We start from the raw sequence: 19,731 nt of genomic DNA, 5'->3' as shown, positions 1-19,731 counted from the left end.
TGGACAAAAGGCATCGTTGCTGAGTCTAGACAACCCAGAGGTAGAACAACGTCCTTCATGCACCCTTCTAAGTCCTTTTGCCCCCATTGCTATGAAGTCACCTAAGACCTCACTTATGCACAGATGCCATTTTGAGGAGGAGTAGGGTTAGAGAGAGGAAATGTGAACAACTTGGTGTTTAGCTGAAGAGACTGAATTATTTAAAGAGACTGTTTTGTCTAGAAGAGATGGAAATACCATTAATAAGCAAGTGTAAGTTTTCCCAACCAAGGGGATGGAATTATCTGATATCAGTTAAAGAAGATAAAGAAGCTACATTTCCTTTGCACAGCTGAGTAATAACCTGCAAATTTGTGACATGCCACACATGATGGGCAGAAGGCTCTTGTCTAGAGGGGCATCTGTGTTTTCCACTGGGCTGCCTTCCTCTGTGTTTGTCCAGAGTGGGGGATGTAAAAAGGATTTTATAGAATATTGATCTCTCAGCATGTCAATTTATCTCCAGATAACTGACTCCGAAATCTTTGTTTTTCTGTAGATGGCTCTTTTCCAAGTATATATTTACCTTTGAATTCTGTTGATTGTATCATTTTACCACTTTTGTTAGGTTTTCAGGGAAGGAGATATGAGAATCTTGTATCTCCTCCTACTTCCATTGGAATTTTCTTAAGGTCTGTTTGTGATGAAAACCTTCCTTGGATCAAGTGAGTTGGGATGAACCCAGTGTGACAAGTTGAACCAGCCATGGCACCATCTTGGTAGGGGATGTCCTTACCTGTTGACCATATAGCATCACGGGAAACCTCCATGCATCACCCTGTTCCACTGAAACTGTCACAGCTTGTCAGGAGAACTGGGTTCCCAACAGATTCTGCCATGTTCCAGCAAGGTGCCTCTCAGATAGTCCCCCACTTCTCCAGCTCCAACTCTGTCCAACTCTACCCACTTAATGATCCTCATTCCTATTTCCCAGGGTCTTTGTGAGAATAAAATAGAGAACTGGATGGGAAGGTGCTTTGTAAATGCTGAGCACATGGGAGGGGATGTCATCATTACCACATTTACCCCATCCTGGTGGTCACCTCCACCTGGGGCCTTGTGTGTTGATGGTATGACAGGGAGGATAGGCAGGGCTGGGCCAAGTCAATGAGTAAGTGGATGAGAGACCTGGACAGAAGAGTCTTTTTGCCCAGGAATGATGGAGTGGAGTGGTCCCTTTCTTCAATGGACATGCTCCAGAAGAATCCATTGATCAAACTTTCAGTTTCCCGTGATGCTATATGGTCAACAGGTAAGGACATCCCCTACCAAGATGGTGCCATGGCTGGTTCAACTTGTCACACTGGCTGCACCACAGAGGCCTGGAGAGAAAGAAAGCTCGAGTTTGCTGTTGAAAATGGTCAAGGGAAAGCCATTAAAGACAATTCTTGATGTATTTTTAAGTGAAAACGAAAACAAAGGTTAAACAACAGTGCATGGAGGGAGGAATGGGAAATTAGTGTTTGATGGATGCAGAGTTCCAGTTTGGAAAGATGAAAAAGTTCTAGAGATGGATAGTGGTGATGGTTGCACAACAATCTGAATGCACTTAACGCCACTGAACTGTACACTTAAAAATGCTTAAAATGATAAATTTTATGTGAAGTATAATAACCACAATAAAAAATAGTATGTCTACTATAATCTGCTACTTATAAGTTAACAAAATGTATACACACAGAAAACCCTTCAAGAATACACACCCAAATGTGACAGTGTGCTGGGTGCTGGAATTGTAGGTGATCCTTCTTTCCTTCCTTTCCTTCCTCCTTCCCTCCCAATGAGTCCAGGCCAGCTTTCTCAGATGCTCTTATTTTGACATAATTTTTTTTCCTCACGGAGTTTCCTGGTAAGTGTGGAGGCATTTCCCTCCACAAATAGGCCACCCTGGTCTTCCTTTTCTCTGATCAAGTGGAAGAGGTGAAATATCTTTAGCATCTTGCTAAGTTGGGGCTGGAATGAGTAGATAGGAGGCTGGGCAGGCAGAGGGGTGAGGACTGGTCTGGTGAGCCAGGTCAGCCTAGGGGATCAGTATAGCTGGAGTCAGGTACGAAAGAAAGAGGGGGTGGAGCTGCCCATCTGGAGCTGAGGGAAACAAGATTCAGCATCTCTGGCAGTCAGGGAACAAGAGAGGCTTGCGCATGTGTACAGGGACTCAGCAAGAGCCTAGCTTAAACTTCCCGTTGGGTGTGGGCACCTCCAAGCTCATGGATGGGCAGAGTAGGAGAGTGAACCATGCTGTATGGACCAGGGACAACACAGGTGAGCCTCTGCTGAGATCCCAGGTCTGAGCAGTCATCAGAATGGCCAGCTGAGCCACTTCCAGTCTGTTCCAAGCAGCTTTCTTGGGGACTCAGCCCAGGGGCCCATTCTACTATCTCCTTACTCTGAGCTTCTCATGGACTCTTCTCCAGGCCTATGTAGAGCTGAAAGCTCTTTCCAAGCCACCTCCCACTGCACCCGGGGGACCTGCATGGTGAAATCCAGGCAGACCTCTTGGTCCTCAGACTGATCTCCAGATGCAGAGCTTAGTGGAGAGTTTGTTCATTCATACCTCCTCTTATTTATACTTTCACTCGTTTATTCACTGTGTTTTCTGGGTACTTGGTGTACGTGATGCAGTGGAGGAAGCCAAGGCCAGCAGAGGGGGCTCTCTATAAGCCAGCAATTGCTGGGTCTGGCCTCAAGGGGCATTTCTCCACACCTCCTCTCCCAGCAGATGGCTGATGGACAGGAAGGCTGACACACAGAACAGTGCAAACATCCTGGGGTACTTCAGGGACAGTGGTGGAGGAGAACCTCAGGGAAAGACTGGACTTCCTGCTATCCTGGTGTTGGGGACACAGAGACACATTTCCTTTGCAGAACTCAGGCTTTGAGACCCCTCACTCGTACACGCTCCTTCCAAAGCCCTGCAGCTATTTTTTTTTAATTTTTAAAAATTGAGATAAAATTCACATACCATAAAATTCACCATTTTAAAGGTACAATTCAGTGTTTTTAGTACAGTCATGCACTGCATAACGACGTTTCAGTCAACGACGGACTACATATACACTGGTGGCCCCATAAGATTAGTACCATGTAGCCTAGGTGTGTAGGAAGCTATACTATCTAGGTTTGTGTAAGTACATGCTGTGATGTTTGCACAATGACGGAAGCGCCTAACGACACATTTCTCTGAATGTATCCCCACCATTAAGTGATGTATGACTATATATTCATAATATTGTATAACCATCAGTACTCTCTAATTCCAAAGTATTTTCATTGCCACAAAAAGAAGCCCCATACCCATTAAAGCAGTCACTCCTCAGCCCCTGACAACCACTAATTCACTTTCTGTCTCTATGGATTTACCTTTTCTGGACAATTTATATAAATGCAGCCACACAATCTGTGGCCTTTTGTGTCTGGCTTCTTTGATTCAGCATAGTACTTTCAAGGTTCATCCATGTAGTAGCATGTATCAGTACTTCATTCTTTTTATGGCTGAATAATATTCCATTGTATGGATATACCACATTTCATATATCCATTCATCAACTGGTGGACATTTGAGTTGTTTCTACCTTTTGGCTGTTAAGAACAATGCTTCTATGAAAATTTGTATACAAGTTTTTGTGCAAACATATCTTTTTCATTCTGCTAGGTATACACCTGAGAATGGAATTGCTGGGTCATATGGTAACTTTAATGTTGAAATTTTTGAGGAATTGCAAACTGTTTTCCACAGTGGCTGCACCATTTTATATTCCTACATATGAGGAATGTATGAGGGTTCAGCAATGTATGAGGGTTTGAATTTCTCCACATCCTCACCAATGTTTTTTATTTGTTTTTCAATGATGGCCATCCTAGTGGGTGTGAAGAGGCATCTCATTGTGGTTTTGATTTGCATTTCTATAATGACTAATGATGTGGGACATCTTTTCATGTGTGAGGGCCATTTGAATATCTTCTTTGGAGACGTATATTCAAATTCTTTGCCTGTTTTTAAATTAGATTGTTTGTCTTTTTGTTGTTAGTTTATAAGAGCTCTTTATATATTCTGGATACTGGACACTTATCAGATATATGATTTTCAAATATTTTCTCTCATTCTCTGGATTGTCTTTTCACTTTCTTGTGTATGCAAGAAGGTTTTAAATTTTGATGAAGTCCAATTTATTTATTTTTTCTTTTGAAGTTTGTGCTTTTGGTGGTATATTTAAGAAACCGTTGTCTAATCCCAGGTCTATGTTTCCCTGTAGGAGTTTTATAGTAAAACCCTTTTACATAGTAAAATGCTCTTGTGTTTAGGTCCTTGATACATTTTGAGTTAATTTTTGTATATGGTATGAGATAGAGGTCTAAATTCACTCTTTTTCATGTAGATACCTGGTGCCCCAGCCCCATTTGTTGTTGTCTTTTAAGTTAGATAGGAAAAAAAAGAAAGTAATGACATACATTAGTATTGTCTTTTTTTTTTTTTTTTGAGGAAGATTAGCCCTGAGCTAACTACTGCCAGTCCTCCTCTTTTTTCTGAGGAAGATTGGCCCTGAGCTAACATCTGTGCCCATCTTCCTCTACTTTATACATGGGACACCTACCACAGCATGGCATGCTAAGCGGTGCCATGTCCACACCCAGGATCCGAACTGGCAAACCCTGGGCCACTGAAGCGGAATGTGTGCACTTAACCACTGCACCACTGGGCCAGCCCCTAGTATTGTCTTTTATATTTATCTATGTTGATAGCTTTACCAACATTCTTTGTTTCTTTGTGCGGTTTCGAGTTACTGTTTAGTGTCTTTTCATTTCAACCTGAAGGATTCCCTTTAGCAATTCTTGGAGGACAGGTCTCTAGTGATAAACTACCTTGGTTTTTCTTTATCTGGGGTTGTCTTAGTTTCTTTTTTATTTTGAAGGATAGTTTTGCTGGATAGAAAATTCTTGGCTGTTTTTTCCCCAGCACTTTGAATATGTCACCCCACTATCGCTGGCTTCCATGGTTTCCAATGGGACAGCAGCTGTCAGTCTTGTTGAGGAGTCCTTGTACACGATGAATTGCTTCTCTCCTGCTGCTTTCAAGACTCTCTCATTGTCTTTGACTTTTGACAGTTTGATTATGAGGTGTCTATGGATTTCTCTGAGGTTATTCTGTTTGGAATTGAGTTTCTTGGATATGGAAATTAATGTTTATTCATCAAATTTGAAAAGTTTTTGGCCATTATTTCTTCAAATGTTCTTTCTTCCCCTTCTTCTCTCTCCCCTCCATTTGGGGCTCCAAATTATGCATAGGTTGGTATACTTGATGGTATTCCACGAGTCTCTAGGGCTCTGTCCATTTTTCTTCATTTGTTTTCCTTTGTGCTCATCAGAGTGGATAATCTCAGTTGACTTATCTTTAAGTTTGATGACTCTTTCTTCTGCCTGGTCAGATCTGTTGTTGAGGCCCTCTAGTGAATTTTTAATGTCAGTTATTATACTTTTCAACTTCAGAATTTCTATTTGATTCCTTTTTATGATTTCTGTCTCTTTGTTGGTATTCTCTATTTGAGGAGGCATTGTTCTCATAGTTTCCTTAGTTCTTTAGACATAGTTTCCTTTAGCTCTTTGAACAAGTTTAAAATAGCTGTTAAGTAAGCCTGATATCTGAGCTTCTTCAGGGACAGTTTCCATTGATTGCTTCCCCTTTCCCCACTCCCAAACCTTCCCATGTATAGGCCATATTTTCTAGTTTTGTTGCATACCTCACCATTTTGTTTTTGAAAACTGGACATTTTAAATATTGTAATGCGGCAGCTCTGGAAATCAGATTCCTCCCTTTTCAGGGGCTTTTGTTGCTGCTTGTTTAGTGACTTTTCTGAACTAATTTTGTAAAGTTATATTCTTGGTTGTGTGTGACCCAGAAAGTCTCTGTTCTGTTAGCTTAGTAGTCAGCCAATGATTAGACAGAGATTTCCTTCAATGCACCATACCAAAAAATCTCCCGGCCTTTGCAGATGGGCCCTGTGTATGCGTTGGGGCACACCTTCAATGTTCAGCCAGGCGGCTTTCAATGCTGCCTTAGCCTTCACTTCCTGCTTTCACAGAGCCTGAAGGGAAGGTGAGCCAGAGGTGAGAGTCTAGAGGCTTCTCAGCTCTTTCCTGAGCACGCACACCACTCTGGGCATGCGTGTGGCCTTCTAGATTGCCAGGAATATTTCAAAGGACTTCAAAGCCCTTATTCCCCCAAACATCTCATTCCCCAGCCTTTCTTTCCAAGCATTTTGGTTAGTCTAGTGTTTGCCCTGACTGTTACTGCTTGCTGCCTGCTGCTTTAGTACTGGGTGAGTTCCAAGTTAGATGAGATAAAGGCAAATCTTTTGAGCTGGTCTCTTAGGGAGCCACCAGACAGGTTAAAACAAATAACTTCAATTTTTTTGTGGATGAAGTCTGTTCTGCTCCCTCCAGTACAGATTCTGGTACCAGGAATGTGAGCTGTTTATTTTCAAGCTTATTGCTGAGCTGGGGAGTTGGGAATGGAAGCAGAGTAAGTTAAAATGCCACAAAACTCCGTGTTCTTACCAGGATTCAGCTGTTTTTCTTGCTTAAACACTCTCCTGGTTATTGTAAGCTTTTGATTTGTTCTCAGAATTCTGAAAAAGTTGATCCTGACTGGGTTTTTTTTTTTTTTTTGCCAGTTTTTTCATTGCTTTTGGAAAGGGGCAGATTTTGGAGTTCTTTACTCCACCATTTACGCTGATCTCACCACTGTGCCAATTTTGTATTAAAGAGGGCCCCCCACTTTTATATGTCAAGCTCCACAAAACCTGGATCTACCCCTAGTTGGGATTGTGAGAGGGGACTCAGGCAGCTTTGGGTATTAAGAAAATGTGACCTTATTACGTGGCTATACTTTTATTATCTCTGGGCACATGGACAAGCAAAGCTTCCAGGTTGAGATGACAGAACATTTCACAAAGTTGGGGGAATGGGACTTCCTCCATTTCCGCACTGATCCCAGCACCTCCTGGCCCTGTCAGGACGGGAAGCCTTAGAAACATTGGAAGCAGCACCCTTGGCACAAGGTTGTGAGCATCCCTTGGCATTTTCACAGGCATGAGGGGCCCTCACTGGAGTATCATGGATATGGGGCAGGGGTTGGTAAACGACAGCCTCTGATACAAATCTGACCAGCTGCCTGTTTTTTAATGGCCTGTTAGCTAAGAATGGTTTTTCTATTTTTAAAAGCTTGATAAAAAAGTAAAAGGAATATTTTGTGATGTGTGAAAATTCCATGGAATAATAATTTCATTGTACATAAATAAAGTTTTATTGGAACACAGCCACACTCATTCACTGACATATTGTCTACATTTGCCTTCTCACTGCAGCGGCAGAGTTGAGAAACTGTGATAAGGACTGTATACTCTGTGAAGCCTAAAGTATTTACTATTTGGCCCTTTGTAGAAAGAGTTGCTGACCCTTGAGATGAGGCTTTGACGGGCAGAACTGGAGCAAGAGGGAGAACAGAGAGGATGCCATGCACAGGTGAGACGTTTCCTGAGAATTTCTTGAAATACTTGAGGAGACTTTCCAGGGGCCTGGAGATCACGCATGATCAATGGGGGCAAGAGCAGGAAATGTGAGTTTTTGGTGTTAACATAACTTCATTCACCTCCATATGATGATGGGGTGTAAGAGTTTTCAGTTTATTCTCATGAACACTTTTGTGGGAGAATGATCAGCCCTATTTTGCTGATGGGAAAGTGAGCTAATGAAGACCCAGCTGAAAGCCCAGTGATGTAAAACACAGTTCTCTGGGTCTTGGATGCCGAATTTCCTCCTGCTGCATCCATTCTGCTGAGCCTCAGAAGGGGTCAAATCAGCTACCTCTGTCATCTGTGGTGGCAGCACAGGGATGCCATCTGGGCTGAATTCTTCTTCAAAGGGTCCCTTCCTCACAGGCAGACCTGACCCTAGAGCTGAAGGCCACACTGTGTTAGATTCTGGAAGAGATGGGAGAGTTGCTAATTGAAGACCATAGAACCTTAGAGTCTCTGCTTCCCCCATCCAGAAATAACCCTGAAGTTGGCCCTTCCCCACTCTCATTTCCCCTTGTCCCTTCTTCTTTCCCATTCCTGGCTGGTCCCAGCTCCCTAGCCTGGTGTTTAGGGCGTTCCTCTTTAGACATATTGCTTAACACGATGAGTCATTAAAAACAGTCTTTATGTTCTCATGATGTTCTTCCAGTCACAGGTACCTCCACATCTATGTAGTAAAGAATTTAACCTTGCCGCAAGAGAGGTCTTGCCCTCATCCTCAGCTTCTGGGAGATAATCTCTAAGCCCTTGGAATGTCATGCATGATCACAGTGTCTTTGTTTGCCTGGGGGCCTTGGGCCAGCTAGATAGTAAGATGCGATTGTGGATGGGGGCTTTGGGTCATGAAATATCAGCTCACCTTCCTGGGGGCTGGAAACTGAGGTCAGTCACATGAGCAGTCAACCATGTCTATGTGATGGAACTCCAGTGAAGAGTGGACCCTAAGGCTCAGGTGAGCCTCCCTGGTTGGCAGTATGATGTGCATATTGTCACACACTGGGGCCAGGAGAATAATGCTGTCTTGACTCCACGGGGAGAGGAGACTTGGAAGCTCTGTGTTTGGAATCCTCTCAGATTCTGCCCTATGCCCTTTCTCCCTTTAGGGAAATTTTAATCTGTATCTTTTAGGTATGATAAGACATAACTTGAGTATAAAAGTTTTTGGTGAGTTCTGTGAGTTCTTCTAGCAAATTGTTGAACCTAAGGCTGGTTTTGGAACCCCCAAACTTGCTATTGGTGTCAGAGGTAAGGGTGGTCTTATGGACCGTTCTCAAACTCTGCAGTTGGCTAACTTTCACAACATCCGCCAGCAATAGTCCCTGCAGAAGGAGAAATCGGAGGGTCTTAGTTATTACTTAGCGACTGCCAGGAAGGCAGCTGACCTTTTGTCCTTGCAATTCTTCTATTTACTTTTTTTCTTATGTACTTCTCTGCCCTCTTCTCTCTCTTCCTACTGGGTAGGAGTCTTGGAGAACTTCCTTCTGAATCTTGGAGGGCCCCCTCTCCAGGAATTTTCTGAAGAAGATGGCTCTACATTTTCTGAGGACCTATGCCTAGTGGGCTTCTGTGCAGCAAGGGGAGCAGGCAGGCAGACACTCCAGGAACCAGTGACAGTGAAGCCCTTTGCATCTGTCAAGAGCTTTATGGATTACACATGTACATGAAATCCAGGTAGCCCATATGACTGGCTTGAGCTAGGTCAGCCTGTCCGGGAGACTGCAAGTATCTTTCTGCCCACTTCAGGTGCCAGTGTCTTTACCCCAAATGCCAGTAAGTTCCACTGGCTTTTCTCTAACAATACTAGTAAAGGTTCTGTGACCCAAGATTTTAAAAATATAAGGCAGGATCAATAAAAAAGTTATACACTATATCCTGAAATGAACATTATTCATAGGTCAACAAAATTGTGTTAAATTAAACATATAATGTTGTATATATATACATATATAATATTCAGATATATGTATATGTCAGAAACTAGGGAACAAATGAAACTCTTAGCCAGATAGTAACGGCTACCATGTAAGGAAAGCCAACTACATGTCTACAGCTACTGTTCTAGCTGCTTTGCACGGGCTGTGTTATTTAATCCTTAGAGCAACCCCATGTGGTGGATATTGTCATGAATTGACAGATGAGTAGGGTAAGGTTCAGAGACCTTGTTCAAGGTCACACAACTATGAGGGACAGGAGCTTGGATTCGAATGCAGGCAGTCCCTCTCCAGGCCGTGTGCTCTAACCACTTGCTCCCTTCCTGCCAGGGGAACGGGCCTGTCCTGGACTATTTGGATCTTCTTCTTTGATCATTTTGGTTCTTCTTTAGAGTAGGGCTCATGCAGTTTTAACTGGCCTCCTGATGAAACAGAGACTTTGTTGCCTGGCTGATAAAACCGTTGCAGAGATTTCTTAGGCTCCTGATGTGTGGTGGGTCAGCAATCATAGTGTTGGCACAGAACGCGCATCCAACTGTCATTCCACACACACTGCCGTGGAATTGGGCCACAGGGATTTCTGCTAAAACCCCTCTTTCCCTGACCTGTCCTGGGCTATGTTGGCAAAGAGCTCCTGCAAGCTGCCTGTGCTGGAGTCTGAGTCAGAAGGGGACTGGTAGATGAGTGAAGGCTTGGTCCCTTCTGAATGACATGTCCTGGCTCTCTGGCCCTGGCTTAGACTCCCTCAGGTGCTGTAATCATTAACTCCTGCAGGAAGCCCACAAGACAGATAGCTATCAGAGCATCTGCTTCTGCTCAGCTAGACACAGCGGCTATTGATGTTCTGAGATGGAGACAAGTCAGGAAAGAGATGGCGGTGAGGGGGTGGCAGGGCAGGAGCCAGGTGGTGGGGGGCTGAGGCTTAGGCAGGAGATTGGCTTGTGGAGTGCTGTGTCCCTGAGTGCTGGCTGTATGATCGGCTCTGGTGTTTTCATGTCACCACAGGGGGTCTTGTTCTACATGGGCAGCCCTGGGGCCAGTCTTGTGGTTGAGGCAGTGTGTGGCCTCCTGGCCATGCTGGGTGCCCTGTGCTACGCTGAGCTGGGTGCCCTGGTTCCCAAGTCCGGTGGGGAGTATGCTTACATCCTGCGAACCTTTGGCTTCCGGCCAGCCTTCCTGGTCATCTACACGTTTGTGCTGGTGGGCAGACCAGCCGCCATCATTGCTGTCTCTCTGAGCTTTGCTGAATATGCAGTGGCTCCATTTTACCTGGGCTGCTCCTCACTGCCCCAGGTTCTGCTCAAGGGTGTGGCTGCCACCTGCATTCTGGTGCTGATGCTGGTCAAGTGCTGGAGCTCATGGCTGGCCACCAGGCTGATGAACTTGTGCACAGTTGCCAAAGTGTTCTCCTTGCTGCTCATTGTGGGGGGCAGCACTGTGGTGTTGGGCCAGGGCTGTGGCCCACGGAAGCCCTTCTGTCCGCCTTCCACAACACGACAAAGCAGGCCAGGCACATAGGCATGGCCTTCTACCAGGGCCTGTGGTCCTTCGATGGCTGGAATAGTCTCAACTACGTGATGGAGGAGCTCAAGAATCCAAATGTGAGTCCATGATGCTTCTTCTGGGAGTGAAATCTCCACACGTCAGCAGCTCCAATTATTGTGATCCGAGCTAAGACCATGAGAAGTCAGCTGGAAACAGGTCTCCCTTCTTGCACTCCTGGGATGAATGCCAGCCCACTGTCTACCCTGATTAGTTTATGGAATTCTATAAATAAAACTTCTCAAGCAAACACAGAACTCTACAGGATCACACCCAGGGTCTCATTTGCTGTCCCGAGAGGCAGGTGTTAACATCCCATTTTTCACATGAGAAAGCTGAGGTTTAGAGACGAGAAGTGATTTTGAGGTTATGCTGCTAGTAAGAGGCTGAAAGATGACTCATCTTATCTCCTGACTCAGACTCCGAGATATCTCCTGGACTGTTCTCTCTGGAAGATGGGAGAAGATACTAATTCATACCTGCGAAAGCATGGGAGCCACAGGACATAACAGTATAGTTTGGGACAAGAGGGTGGACCAGTCCTGCCTGGCTCGCCCACCTGTGAGCCTGGGGCTGGCTAGTCATTGCCCTGGTGGGGGAGGGGTCTGCAGGGCCCCTTAGGACTCAGCTGGAATATTTGGACTCTTCAGTTACTGTGCATATTAACTCTTTGCTATAAATATAATTGCCTAGGACATTATTTTTTTTCTTTTTCCCCTGCAGAAGTTTTAAGTTCTTGTAGAATGAGGACTGCCAGGCTTTTCCTCTATGTCCTCCGGGCTGGGTTAAGGGCCATTACAGCTCTCAGCAAAGGCTGCCTGGAGGGGAGTTTGGGAGAAATTGGCAGGTGAAGAGGAGCTCGGAAGACTAAAGTCCAAGAGCAGAGAGTGAGACGGCAGAGAGCCGGGAGTCCTGGGACCTAGTTTTTATTCTTGCGCATAGTTCCTTGTGCCTCAGTTCTTTGCCTCTAAGACATAAGTTGCCCTGCCTGCCTCTCGGGGCTGTGGGGTATGAAGAGGTGTAGTCACGTGTGGGGATGGCTAGGGGTCTGCATACCATCAACAGCTGTACGGTTGTAATTTCCAGTGATGGTCAGTGCGTGCTCAGGTTGGCTCTGGGGTGGGATGGGGCACTGGCTCATTCCATTCACAAGGGCTAGACCCCTTTCTCTCTGAATCCCCTGTGTGCAGGCCCTTCCTTTCTCTTCTGCTTTGCTGATCCCCACACTTTGCAGGGAGGCAGAGCCCCATTTTATAGATCTCCAACTTCCAGTTGAGGAGACTGAGGGTCAGAGTAGAACCCCTGGGTAATGACCGTCAGTCTGGGCCTGAGTCCTGGGGACCCAGAAACTAGGTCGATATGGAGATCTTTAACTTTCTAGCCTCTTCTGCATGCCTCTGCTCTCATGGTTGCCCCTGCTGGGAATACTTCCCCTTCCATCTGCTTGAATCTCTTCCATTCTTCAGGGAAAGCCCAGCGTAAGGCCTGCTCATTCCAAAGCTTTGGTGATGACTCCTCTCCCCTTTGTAAGGCCCTCTGTACCTCCACTGCTCTGACTGGTTAGTGCCCCTCATGGTTAGTGCCCCTCATGGTCTGTCAGTACATCTGCCTGTATGTGTGTCCATGCCGTGAGGCTCTGAGCTCACAGAGGAGAGGCACATGGCCTGAGTGCCCCCCACGGCCTGGCACATGCCCTGTGGCCAGGACGAGCTCAACACGGCACTGTTGAGCTTGTTCTGGGGGCCTGAGAAGGCCCTCACCGGCTAACAGGTGGCCTCTTCTCCCCGACTCTGCAGCAGAACCTGGTGTGGGCACTGATGATCGCCATTCCCCTGGCACTGGCCTGTACATCTTGGTCAACATCAGTTACCTGCTAATGTTGTCACCCACTGACATCCTTTCCTCTAATGCTGTGGCCGGGAGCTGGTGGTGAGTGGGTCACATGCTGTGTTCCTTGCCCACTGAGCAGGCATTCCAGGATGAGGAAGCATAGAGCCCCATACATATTTCAACTTGCTTCCAACGCTTCCTGCTCCATTTCCGAGTGGGGCCTTGTGGCGGGCTTCCAGGTTGCTGCAGGGGTTTCTTTCCTTGATCCCTCTGTTGTTCTAGGAACCAGGTTCTAGGGGCCTGGGCCTGGCTGATGCCCTTGGCAGTTGTGCTGTCGACATTCGGGCTGTCAATGGGATATTCTTCAGTGGAAGCCGTGTGTGCTATGTGGCTGCTAGAGAGGGCCACGTGGTGAGAGATGGTTCTGGGCTGGGCAAGGTGGTGGCGGCTACAGGAGGGGCTCTGACAGCTGAGCTTTCTCCTGCCAGAAGCATAGCATTTAGGCCGAACCAGGACTTCCCCTATCAGACACAGCCCTCCCTTCTTCTGAGGAGGGGCCTCAAGCATTCCCTGCATCTCCATTTAAACTCCAGTCCCTTTACTTCCAGGTTTTGGGAGATCACTGTGCTGGATCACACTGCGGAGGTTGTAGGTGATGGGGACGTTTGTGCACACCAGTGGCGTGGGCAGTGGGGAGGAGCGACAGGAGCAGAGCCAGTGTGCACCCTCTGGGCCACTCTCCCAGGGGACTCTCTGCCACTGTTAGCTTTTGCTGCACTAATGCTGAATGATAGACAACCCCAAATCTCAGTGGCTTACAGTAGCAAACACTGCATTGTTGTTCATGAGTTGATGGGTCAGCTGTGGCTCTGCTTCAGACCGGGACTTGTGGTCGGATCTTCTCATTCTACCTGTGAGTCCGTTCTTATCTCAGGGATCCAGGCCAAAGCAGCAATGGCTCCCGGGGCATGTTTTCACCATAGCAGGTGGCAGGGATTCAAGAGACCCAACCAAACCACATAAGCATATTTAGAGCCTCTGCTGGTCACTCCCATTCGCATTTCATTGGCCAAGCCCAATGCCAATGGAAGGGAAACTGTATTTCTCCCACAGAGGTGGGGAGAGGGAGACTAAATATTTGCTGAACAATAATTCAGTCTGCCACAATAACCTGATATCCCTGTCGGTGCTCCATCCATGCCTGTCCTGCCCTCTCCCCCATCCTCCTCTGTCTTTCCCCCTCCTGGTCCCGCTTTCTACCTCGGGAGTGAGCAATGCAAAATTGAAAGACCTGGCCAGGCACCTGCTACAGCTCTCTACACTCCAGCCCCACATCCTAAGCTATTTGGGTCTTGGCTGGCCTGGAGAGACAGGTCCCCAACCTGCCTCCTGGGCCTGGTCACCCCAGGTGAGCCACAGAGACCTACATCTGGAAGCCGTGGAGACTGGGGTGTATTAGGTGGGCCACGTTGGTATCCAGAGCGAATTGGGCGGAGGAAGGGGGCTGAGAGCTTCGAGGGGCAGAGACACACTGCAGCTCCCCTGGGGGCTGTCTGACGCTTGGCTTTGCTTCCCAGCCCCAGCTTCTGTCCATGGTTCACGTGCATCGCCTCACACCAGCGCCAGCCATGATGTTCACCACGGCAGTGGCTTTGGTCCTGATCATCCTGGGAAACTTCAGCACCACCGTGAACTGCTTGAGGCAAGTGAGACTGTCCTCGCAGGCTGGGTATCTGAAGGCCCCTATGTGTACACACTTTATATATATGTGTATATAATATATGTAAATACATGCATGCACACTTTTGGAAGCCCAGGCTCAGGGCCCTTGCACATGCACATGCATATGCATTTCAGCCATTCTTTCCCGGTTATGTTTCTAAAATTAAATGCAGCTCTCTCCTGTCTTGCCCTGTTCCCAAAAATTCAATGAGACAGATGTTTCACCAAAAGACAGACAAGTTAAAGTCTTATGTTGTCTTTGTCATTTTTTCTTTTCTCCTGTTTATTCTTTAAGATTATATCTTTAAGATGATGTTAAAGGATATTCAGGCTTTACTCACACTACTTGTAGTCCTTGGCTGTGGTGTAATTTTTCATTGTAGTCTGGTCTGCGTTCTGGACTCTGACCTAATGTATCTCTGTTGAGCTCAGGGCAAACACACAACCGAGCTGTGTTGGCACAATTAGTGATTGCGTCGAAGTGGGGAGATGTTCTGAGCCCCTTTATTACCTTCCCTGGGGCAGAAACGATGGGCTGTTGTGCTATCTGGTTGTAATTTTGTAATGTTTGATGCAGGTTCAATGGGCAGATCCTTAAACCAACAGGCCGGGTGCAGAGGGAGTGCTCAGAGTAATTTTTCAAGCATTACATGTTCTCTTCCTTTGGGTCATAAGTGTCATTAATCTCCTGGAACAGCATAGACAGTTAGCTCAACATGACTTCTTCAGAACGTTAAGTATTAGACATGATTTTTCTTTGTATCTTTTTCCCGTAAGAAACTGAGAAAGAACGAAATCATTATATGGTAAGAATGAAATCAAATCCGTGGTGTGCGAAGGGGTCTTTAGGCTGAGATTGGGGAATGTGACTGAGGGTGTCCCTTCTAACTAGGACTTAGTGTCTCCTTGTCTTGATTGCCTCAAGAGATGGCCTGGTTTGGACCCTGCCTCCAAGGTGGGATAGGGCTTTCGTCAGACCTACATCAGCTGCTCAACTACACATACTGGGGAAGGCAGAGGCCAGGGGTTTGTCTGGCTGCTCGGCGGCCCACTCTGTCACCCATCCTTAGGTGGGGGGATCTGCTGTGATTGTGCTGGTCCCTGAGGAGAGCACAGGCTTCCTTGAGATTCCACTGGACTCTCTTTTTTGAGAAACACAGATACTTCCTCCTCGTTTTGAAAATCGCCCTCCTCTGTCCGTCCAGGGGCAGTCAGAAAAGGCCTGATCTGGAGACAGGTGGGTGACCAGGCTTGTGCGCGTGCCACTTTGTGCCTGAAGTAGCGGGAATGTCTAATGAAAGGAGGCAGGAACGGGCCAATGTTGACCCTCCAGTGCATCCTTGTCCTCAGTGCCCCAGCCTTGCCTTTGTCCCTTAGTCTGTATGCATAAGAGGAGCTGGGGGTGGCTGAAAGGCCCCGGATGAGCTTGCACCTCTGCCCTAGGTTTGCACCTAGCAGGCCAGCTTCTCTTACAGGCCCCACCTGTGTCAGGGCCTGGCAGTGAGGAGGTCCTGTTTGCCTTCCAGCTTCCTTATCTGGCTCACCAATGGAATTACCATTAGCTGTCTCCTGTATTTGTGGATCAAGAGGAATCTTCCCCGAACTTACAAGGTAAACTTTGGGATAGACATTGGGCTTTTTCAACCCCTGGCTGTTGCATGAGGCAGATCACTGGACCACAGCCTCATCCATGGGCCAGAGAAAGAATGTAAGGGGTGGCCACTGTCATATTTGGTAGAGAATTTCTGTATTTCCTGGGGGGGTGAAGGACATTTGAATCACAAGGCATCAACTCTGCTTACTGGGGACTCATTTTTCTTCTGGAGGACCCTGGGGAGAACAACAGGAGACAAATGCAGAGAGGATGCATGCACACAGTTGGATTCATGTAGCACAGAGAGGATCAGGCTGGTCCCAAAGCCTCTGCTCTAAGCAGGGCTCCCTGCAGCCCAGCAGATGGCTCCCCTGGCCAGGCAAGGTATCATGGCAGGGCTTGGAAGAGAGGACCTGGTGGCAGGTGCAAGCAACAGGAAGGCAGGCAGCAGGGACAGAGCCCAGGGGCTATATGCTAACTTCCATGCCCCTCTTCCTCATCCAGGTGTCTATACCCATTGCAGGTCCCCACCGTCATCTCTGCCATCATGCTCTTTGCTTCTCTCTACCTGGTGCTGGCACCCATCATTGACCATCCCCAGACAGAGTTCCTGTACATCTTCCTGTTCCTGCTTAGTGGCTTCCTGGTCTATTTCCTGTTTGTCTACTTCCGGTGCCAGCCCAAGTATTTGCAGATGACCACCCTCCATCTCCAGCTGCTCCTGGAAGTTGTTCTGGCCACTGAAAATGCTGACTGAAGGGCTGAACAGGTCTGTACTACCCTCTTTGCTGCAGACACCTCTATCCCCACACAAGTGGCCTTGTTAGCTTCTCTGTAGGTTGACTATGCATAATTCTAATAAGCTCCTAAAGTACTACAACACAGCTGTCATGGAGCTTTGGATTCTCCACCCACAACCACGTCCCCTCCCTTCTCTCAGAACTGCTCCTTCAATACAGCTGGATCTTACAGCCACGCTGGTGTTACGTGACTGCCCCTCTGGCTCATAGCTATTTAATAGTGATTTGTAACCCAGCTGGGCACCATGAATCCATTCCCTTCTGGGATTTTGGAATTAGAATTCTGATGGTTGCATGATCTGAGGAATTGTAAATCTTGGGATCTATGTGGGGCCATCTTCCATCATGCGTGCTGAGAAGTAGAGAAAGCCACTGTGGAGCGAAGAGTCAAGAAGATACACAGTGAGATGAAGCTGAGAAATTGTGTGGTCCCCAAGAGTTAGGGGGAAAACCTGAGAGGGCAGCAGCCTTGACCCTTGGCTGTTTTGCAGTTCTGGTCTCTGTCCTCCTGTGGTCCGACTGCCTTCTGCCTGTCCTTCCTGCTTCCTGTCTGGGACAACCTGATAAATTATAATAAATTTTCAATTTTGGCTCAAGTGAAGGTTCTTATTTCTTGAGTGGGTTCTTATTTCTTGCCACTAGAAACGCTTTGGCTCTGACAAGCCATCTTGTTTGGGAAGACACAGTACTTTAGTTACTGTTTAAAGCTGCCAACTCACTTGAACAGAGAAAGAAGCAAGAGACATATCCCTGGGAAGGAGGGGTTTATTGGCTTTGGGTAAAAGGGAGGACAGTCAGATTTCTAGAAGAAAGCATGAAAAGGCTAAGGTTTTATAGGACTAAATAGAGATGAGGGGGCAGAGAGACACGGCTGCCCAGGTGAGAAGGTGGGACGGCAGGGAATGACGGCAGTGTCTAGAAGGGCTGGGACACAGCTCCTGCGCACGCGGGGGAGGCGACTCAAGAAGAGGAGGGCAGAGACTTCTGGTCAGCATCTCTGCTCCTGAAACTGAACCCAGACAGGTCTACACAGGGCTTTGCTTTCGTCAGTGAGATTATCGATGTGGAAAAGGCAGCAATAAATGCGGGAACATCCCGTGACCTTCCTTCTTGTTAGGTTTTTTTCTCACATCAACCAAGTCTCCATTTCTCCCCCACCAACTGGAGTCCAACAATTCAATGCAGCTCTGACACTAACTACCTGGAGTTAGACCAGACCTCACAGGTTAAAGGGCTCAGCCCCAGGAGACTGCCCTCACTTCAGATGCCAGTCACAAGTATGGGGTCCCCAGGTCACTCGCACTTCTGTCCAACTTGGTTACAACCCCTTCCCTTCAGGTTCAGTCATTTGATAGAATGACTCACAGGATTCAGGAAAATACTTGACTTACTATTGCTGGTTTATTTTAAAGAATACAAATCAGAAACAGCCAAATGGAAGAGATGCATAGGGCAGGGCTTGGGGAAGGAATGCAGAGGTTCCACGCCCTCTCTGGGTCCGTTACCCTCCCAGCACCTTGATGTGTTCACCAACCTGGAAGCTCTTTGAACCTTGTCTTTTGGGGGTTTTTATGGAGGTCCTGTTGTGTAGGCACGATTGGTTAAATCATTGGCTATTGGTGATTGAATTCAATCTCTAGCCCCTCGCCCCTCCCCAGAGGTCAGGAGTAGGGGTAAGGCTGAAAGTTCTAACCCTCTAATCATGTCTTGGACACTCTTGCCAACCAGACCCCCATCCTGAAGCTAGACCCCCATCCTGAAGCTATCTAGGGGCCTCTAGCCACTAGTCATCTCATGAGAATACAAATGACACTCATCACTCCAGAGATTCCAAGGGTTTTGGGAGCTGTGCTCCAGGAACTGTGACAAAGACAGAATATATATTTTTGTTACATCACACTTCTAAACTGTGAACTCTTTATCAGCCTTATTCCTGAGAACACTGCTGCCAGTGAAATTCTAGGAAAATCCTCACATCCCTTCCCCCAGCAGCATAGACAACCTTAGAGAAAAGGAAATAGCAAGAGAGGCTGGTTCCATCTGGCTCCTTGTCAAAGGAGGCCTGGATCAGGCGGAAAGTCCACCAGGAAAATCTTCTGGACACCTTGAGTGAGAACAAACCCTTTCCTCCTTTGGGTCCCACCAAATTGCCTGTGTCTCTCTCAGCCTGGCTGGGCCCTGCACGCTGGTGTTTGGTATGTGTCATACTCCCCTCTGGGCTGCAGGTCTGCTGAGGATAGGGGTTAGTTCTTAGACATGTGTGTACATCCCTCAGTTCCCATCCTGGTCCCTGGCTCCTTGCTCATCAATAATGCTTGATGGATCAAAATGATACCATATTTGTTGAATGATGAGGGAATGCATCACATTTATATTTTTTATGATTTGTGCCCATGCCTGTCTTCACTGTGGTCCCTGCTCTGCCCTGGGCTCTGAGGCCCTGTCCTGAGAAGGTTCTCTAAGGAGGAGGGACGTCTTCCAAGTCTTGAGCAGTCCCGGTCCAGCTGGCAGTGGATGCATGCCGGAGGTGGAAAGCAGAGGGACGGGCTGAACCAGTGCTGGCATGGCCGAACAGCTCAGTTAGGCAGTGTCTCATTTTGGGACTCAGTCTTTCCATTCTTCCCACTACCACCCGCCTTTTGGCTCCCAGTCTTGTTGTGATGGTAGAAAGGGTCCCTAAGGCCAGGCTCTGGGAGGGCAGC

The 19,731-nt window shown here is 47.2% G+C and overlaps 1 pseudogene; it reads left to right on the top strand.

The window, feature by feature from the left end:
• Positions 1-10,390: 10,390 nt before the first annotated feature.
• LOC106835578 (b(0,+)-type amino acid transporter 1-like) lies at positions 10,391-17,588 on the top strand (annotated as a pseudogene).
• The last annotated feature ends 2,143 nt before the right edge of the window (positions 17,589-19,731 follow it).

Source organism: Equus asinus, chromosome 6 (genome assembly GCF_041296235.1).
Source record: "Equus asinus isolate D_3611 breed Donkey chromosome 6, EquAss-T2T_v2, whole genome shotgun sequence".
NCBI classification, from domain to species: domain Eukaryota; kingdom Metazoa; phylum Chordata; class Mammalia; order Perissodactyla; family Equidae; genus Equus; species Equus asinus.
This window is presented reverse-complemented; position numbering and strand designations above follow the sequence as displayed.